Source organism: Acomys russatus, chromosome 4 (assembly GCF_903995435.1).
Source record: "Acomys russatus chromosome 4, mAcoRus1.1, whole genome shotgun sequence".
In the NCBI taxonomy this organism is placed as follows: domain Eukaryota; kingdom Metazoa; phylum Chordata; class Mammalia; order Rodentia; family Muridae; genus Acomys; species Acomys russatus.
This window is the reverse complement of record NC_067140.1, coordinates 40,516,925-40,522,924: the sequence shown is the minus strand read 5'-3', so window position 1 is coordinate 40,522,924 and position 6,000 is coordinate 40,516,925. Positions and strand designations below refer to the sequence as shown.

General features: G+C 47.0%; 1 protein-coding gene across 2 annotated transcripts in view; it reads left to right on the top strand.

Annotated features, from left to right (window-relative positions):
• Nucleotides 1-242: 242 nt before the first annotated feature.
• The window catches only part of Ehf (ETS homologous factor), a 48,154-nt gene continuing 42,396 nt past the window's right edge, over nt 243-6,000 (top strand). For both annotated transcript variants that reach the window (XM_051144243.1, XM_051144242.1), the window contains exon 1: nt 243-386. The gene's annotated coding sequence lies outside the window, so the exon portion shown is untranslated. The remainder of the gene's footprint in view (nt 387-6,000) is intronic.

Here is a 6,000-nt window from a genome sequence, read left to right as displayed (position 1 = left end):
ATTCTCCCAACTCTGTTGGAGAACACTGGGTAAGGGAGGACCAGTTATGGGGACTTAGTAGGACTGACTATGGAAGGATAACATGGAGACCTTGTGGGGTGATAGAATCCTGAGTGGCAGTTTTTGTTTTGGTTATTTGTTTGCTTTTAAAACTTGACTTGGGTCCGAAGTACCTGCTGGAACCTCTGGACCCTCCTGGAAGTCTTTGAGGTTGTGATTTATGACCGTATAAACTAGACCGCCCTTGGCCTTCGTGTCGCTGCTCCAGCTTGTAATTATCTTGGCCACAAGTGGCCGCCCGGCTTTGTTCTGCAGTTAGCTGCTCCTTCCTCAGTCCTTCTGAGTTCCTGAGTCACTCTCAAGCCCCAGTGTGCACATCCAGACTGGTGAGTCACTAGCCATCACCTGGGAGGGCAGTGTGGGCCAGGGAGGAGGAGGTGCTGCCTTGGGGGGGCAGTGTGGGCCAGGGAGGAGGAGGTGCTGCCTTGGGGGGTATACTCCTGAGGAGGGCCTCCTCTCTTCTACCCAAGCTCTTGAAAAGCAAGGAATCGAGGACTACCCAGCAGAGGGTGGGAGCTGGGCTTGTGGATGAGGGCAGCCTTACGGAGAACTTTGGCTATGAGCAAGAACACACCAATGATGGGCGAGGCTTTCAGGTTAGACAGTCTGTGTTCTAGACCTTGCTCTACCACATATAGCCTTGGCCCAGTTTCCCACTTCTCTGAGTCTGGGTCTCCCTAGCTATAAAATAAGGATAGAGGTAGCCTCTGTGGGCTAGGGACATCCCAGTCAGCAAGGAACTTGTCTTGGAAGTGTGAGAACCTGAGTCTGAATCCCTAGACCCATTGTAAACTTTTGGGTATGCTGGCACATGCCTGTAATCTCAGTTCTGGGAGGTGGGAGAAGGAATTTGGAAAACACATGGGCCAGCTGTGCCTGCCTATAGTGGTGGAGTCCTAGGCCAGCAAACAGATAGATGAGCGGTTCCTGGGAATGGACACCAGAGGTTGTCCTCTGACTTCTACATGTGTGCTTTGCATATGTGTGCCTGTACACACACACACACACACACACACACACACACACACACACGCACGCACGATAAAAAATATAACCACTGCATTAAAGGATTTCACACATTTAAGTGGTACCAGGGATAACGATGATAGCAATGACAACGAAACTAATTTATGTTCATTTTAAGGGTGGTTGAATTGAGTCTCAAATTTTCCAAAGTAACATAACTAGTAAATAGTCAGACACAAACATAGTCTGTTTCCAGGGTAGGAACCTTTCCTTCTGTAATTAGTCAATGTGTATGTTGTGGACTGACCAACAAGCTGTCCGTGTTACAGTGGCAATAGTCACCCAAGTGGGTACTTGTCTTTTCTCCTCAGTATGAAGTTGGAAAACGATGTAATACGATTATGTAAATATTAGCTCAGGGTTCTGGGAAAGCCAGCAGGGCTTCGGGGTAAGCCATCTCCCAGCAAGCAAAGGCTTGCCTGCTAATTCTCAGGCCTTCTAAGACTGATCAGGTTGCCCAGTGTGGAGGCAAATGCCAATTTCCTTCTGTTTAGAGGGGACAGCAGCTGTCTGCTCCCACTGAGGCTAAAGGAGAGCACGTTCCCCATGCATGGTTAGAAGGTGGTTAAGGAGAGAGAGAGGTCCTGAGGTCAGCCTAAGCTGGTTCCCATCTGGCCTTCCCAGCAGTGTGACAACTGGAAAGTCACCTAATTTTTCTCAGTTTCAGTGTTCTCATTCTTAAAATGTGGGATTATGGTGGTACTTTCTAGAGTCTGTTAAAAGATTAGGTAACAAGTTGCAAGTTAATAAAACAGTATCTGGTGCGTAGTAAGTACTTGTTCAAAATAATACAGCCGGGTAAAGTGAGGTTTGGCTACCAGCATGTTGCAAGCATGACTCTTCCTTCCTGCCATATGTTGGCAACCCAAAGAGATGGTGGCTCAGCTAGGATTCCCCAGTGAAGAGGTTCTTTGATTCAGCAGGCAGCTCTTCCTGCCCATGCGGCTTTCAGTGCATCACCCATAGGTATTAATCAATGCAGGTGTTCATGGTGTGTGCTGAGCCCCCTAACATGCCCCCTTCTCTCTTCACTTTTCCCAAGTGGCTTTTCAAGTCCACTTGCAGGTGAGAAAACAGAGGCTCAGAGCTGGTCCCTGGTCTAAGGATGCAGAGCTGTTAGAGACCCCCAGGTTGGGAAATGTTTATGTGCCATGCTCCCAGGTTGGCCAGCTTTTCTAGTTTGACTGGGAATGTGGGGTTTCCTGGGACATTCTGTGTTCAAATGGGGGACTGTCTAGAATGAGTTGGCCACTGTAATGCAGCCTTCTGGCTGAGCTTGGCAGGGATTCTGGAGGAGGGTGTGTGTGAGAAAAGAGGGGATGTAGAGTGAAGACAGAGGGTTCAGCCCTGTGTTGTTTTTGCTAAGATTCTGGCCTTCCCCCAGTCCAGAGATTCTCAGTGCCTCCCTCTTTCCTGTAGTCACCGCATGAGCACAGGGTGCTCAGTTCCTTCCATGGGCTTGGCTCCTCATAGGGCTTGGAGTTATCTCCCAAAGAGCCTTAATCTGTAGCTTGAAAAGAAATCTTGAAGAGAGAGCCATAAGGGGAACCCTGAACTTGACCCCAAGCTCTGCCAGCTGCTTAAGAACTGTATGAACCCCAGAAAGTCACCAAACCCAACAGTCTATATTATTTACTGAAGGGACACTGTGGGGGAATCTAACAGATGTAGAGAGGAAACTGATGGTAAGAGATGGGCAACTCAGGAGGCAGAGGCAGAGGTAGGGAGATCTCTGTGAGTTCGAGGACAACCTGGTCTATAAAGGGAGTTCTAGGACAGCCAGGATGGTTATACCTGTCTTGAAAACCTGTCTTGAGAAAAGAGAACAGCAACAAAAAGATGGGCAGTACACAGGATTTTCAGTGGACATTAATGATGCTCTAGATTGGAGGTCTCAACTCTGGAGCTGATTTGATTCAACAAGTAGATTTGGGTATTCTACTGTCTGGGTAGAGCTATGTCAGACCACAGAGAAGATGTGGCTGAGATTTGCTAGGGTGGCAGGGGAAAGCCGCAATCTGAAGTAGCTCCATGGGGGCAGAATGAGAAACAGTTTGCCACTTCGTTAGAGTCTGTATCTGCCACACCACTTCTTAGTACACTCTAGGCATGAGGCATGAGGTCCAGAAGCATTTGTTAAATGTGATAGATTGACTGTTTCCAAGATCAAAGGATCCAGGGAAATTCATATTCTGAATGAAGGCAGTTGGAGAGGGCTAAATGGGAGGATGGCATTGGGGAATGGCTGCTTTGCCTATCTTGGTCCTGTCTGGGTGATGGGACAAAGGGAACGAGGAGGCACGGGATGATTTATAGAAGACGCTTATCTTGTATTGGGATGTGCCCTCTGAGGATGGAGACTAAGAGACTTCAAAGTAGGAATTTAGGTGGAGACTCTGCCTTGGTAGGACACAGTATCAAGAATTTGCTATCTTGCTCAAGCACCTATCTTCAAGCCAGTTTCCCTGACATTTCAACCACTCCTGTTTCTTTGCTACTGATTTTGCTGTTTCCATTCTCACTGAAGAGAGAGGTGCTCTGGTACAACTGTGCCTAGGATGGTAAGACATTTTACTAAATTGACTTTGCAGTCATCGGGGTTAATCATAAGGCCCCCAAGCCTCCATCTCTCTTGGTCACCATCTTTTCTAGCAGTTCTGCCCTGTGCCCTGTGCATGGTGGAAGCTCTGAGGAAGAGGGGAAGTAGAGTGAATGGAACACATTGGGTCTCTTCTGAGTGAGCCTGCAGACTCCATAGTGACCCGCAGAGCTCTGAATGCCTGGCAGTTACACCTTCATTCTTGTGATTTTTGTAGCTTTCTATGCTCATCTTACTTGATTCTAAAAAGAATGCTACCCCCAGCCAAGGCTCAAGTTCACAGAGTGATCTCCCTCCTCTTAGCAAGCAGCATATGTTTCTCAGCTTGGTCTTCAGTTCACAAGTCAAGTTGATCTGCTAAGCTGGAAAGAAAAATGGATTAGCAAAAGCCAGGTATTTGTCAGGGGCACCTATCCCTCACCATGACCAAACAAACCCCTCCCTCACCACAACCACAGCCCTCTCTCACCATGACCATAGCCCTCCCTCACCATGACTGCAACTCTCCCTCAGCATGACCGCAGCCCTCCCTCAGCATGACCACAGCTCTCCCTCACCATGCATGTACTCCTCCTTCACTATGACCAAAGCCCTCCCTTACCATGACCACAGCTCTCCCTCACCATGACTATACAACCCTGAGAGCTAAGATTGGATCCCCTGAGCTTTCTGCCCTGGTGGTTCTAGCCACAGACCAATAAGGCTGAGGGCCATAAAGAAGGCTTTGAAATTTTTTCTTTCTTCTTTTCTTTTTGGTTTTGATAGGAAAAGTCCATCAACATTGGAGTTCAGTGTTGATGGAAAAGAGTCTGCAGTGAGTAGGGTTTGCTAGAATGACTCTTTCCTTTTCACTTCTTATAGCATTCATCTTCTTATTAATTTTAAACCATGTGTGTATCCATATAAATGCTTGAGTGGGAGTTAGGTCAATTTCAAGTGTCTTCCGTTATGATTCTATGCCTTATTATTTTGACACAGAGTCTCTCTCTGAATCTGGATATCACCGATTGGCTAGATTGGCTGGCCAGTGAACCCCATGACTCTCCTGTAGCCACCTCTTCAGGAATGGGGTTAAAGGTACACACCACCATGCCTAACTTTTATGTGGGGCTCTGAAAGTTCTCAGCCTTGTGGGCAGGCATGTTACTTAGTGAGCCATCTTCCCTGCCCACCTTAAGCCATTCTTTTCAGAATACAAGGGCTTGGAGCCATCGTGATTTCCACAGTAAGAGGATTTGTGCAGATTGTGGCTGGTCACTCTTGCTGCGGTGTTCTGCACCCAGCAGAAGTTTTCACATGCACCGACTATGCAGATTTCGTTCTGTTTGTAGCCAAGTTCCTTCTTTCAGTTTTACTGTACATCCACCTACACAATGTGTGTGTGTGTGTGTGTGTGTGTGTGTGTATTTCAGAATTTCAGAGCTATTAGCCTCCAAATCAAGACTCTTATCAAACTTCCCTAGTTCAATGTCATAAAAGAAGTTAACTCTCAAAATAGGACTATTTGGCATATAGTCTGTCCAGAGCAGGAGACTGACTAATCTCAAACCCTGACCTAACAGGTGGTTACTAAGAGCTGGGGTGGGGAGAGAGGGGAGAAAAATCAGAGACGTGTCCCAACAGCAGCAGGGAGATTTCATCTGGATTTCCCCCAAATACGAAATTATTCAGAAATAATTCCAGAGGCTCCTTTCCTGCTGTCCTACCAGGGTGCAGGTGCAAGTATTTTGAATGGCCTGAATGGATAACTTATTTATGCAAATGACTGTTTTGCATAGTCCCTGTAGATGTGCCTGTCTACTCTCTGATGTCACTTTCAGGAGTTCCGAGATGCTTTTGTTCCAAGGGCATGGTCCTCATTTCATCTAGAAGACATTTTAGGCCATCTATGTGGCCACTCTGAGATACCCTAAGCTGCTTGTGAGGAGTGACGACCACTGGATGGTGTGTGACCTTCTTCCCAGCTAAACTTCCTTGCTGGGCTCTGTCCTTGCCATCACAGCAGCCCTCTCTGCTCTGTTCCTCAATTTTGGATCCAGATGTAGAGATTTCTCATATGGCACTTAGCTTGTTCAGTGCCACCAAGCCTGCTGAGCGGCAGGGTGACCTTTGTGCCAAAAGACCCTCAAGACTTCCCCAACAAGACAAAAATCACTACTTTTGTGGTGGGTTTTCCCCTCAGTTTTTACTCTGATCATTCAGCTTTTTCACTATTTTATTCTGAACCGTAAGGGCTGAAGATTGGCCTCTAAGATCCAGGTCTGTTGTCACATTTTAGACTTTTTTCATTTTAGCCTTCTAGTTTTCTTTTGTTT